This window comes from Lathamus discolor, chromosome W (genome assembly GCF_037157495.1).
Source record: "Lathamus discolor isolate bLatDis1 chromosome W, bLatDis1.hap1, whole genome shotgun sequence".
Lineage (NCBI taxonomy): Eukaryota > Metazoa > Chordata > Aves > Psittaciformes > Psittacidae > Lathamus > Lathamus discolor.
Genome location: NC_088908.1, coordinates 2,862,006 through 2,862,748, shown reverse-complemented (window position 1 = coordinate 2,862,748; position 743 = coordinate 2,862,006).

Genomic DNA, 743 nt, shown 5'->3' with positions numbered 1-743 from the left:
TATAAATTAAGAAGAGGTTTTGTATTTGCTACCAAAGCAATGTAATTTGAAAGCCAATTATCACATGCAAATTTGACCAAAATGAATAAATACCATGTACTAGCATTACTGAATGTACTTCATACGCTACATGTCTAAACTATTCTTCAGGCACAATCCATTTAAATTTGCAAAGCCCCCCCCCCCCCAAAAAAAGGAGGGGGACACAATGCGACACATTTAAAGCACGTATGCTATCGTGCACAAAAAAAAAAGCCCCCAAACAGCATTTATAAGTTCACACGCGTACAGCTCAAGCTTCAGTGCAACAGCTAAATCATTTAACACTCAAAGAACAAAACCATGCAAAGAGTAGCAAGTTCTTCAAAAACCACCCCTCCCACCAGCAAACAAAACCCCAAAACCTCACAAACAAAGCACAAACCACCAAAAAACTCCCATCCAAACTGCTACCCAATATCCAATTTTGCAATGCAAAGGTGAGAAACTAAATCTATACAAAGGCTGCTATGGCTTACTTTTGTTTTGCAGGCTCATTATGCAGCACTTGAAAAAATGGAAAAGTGCAGCTTCACCTCTGACCAGCAGATTTAAAAATCTCTCCATTTTCTTTTATCATCATGGGATACTCTTTAGGCAATATAAATGAAAGACTTGCCACTTTCAGATGAACACAAGGTCAAAACGTACCAGTTAGGATTACACATTCACAGTACATAAGAAAATACACATGGAAAGAAAAG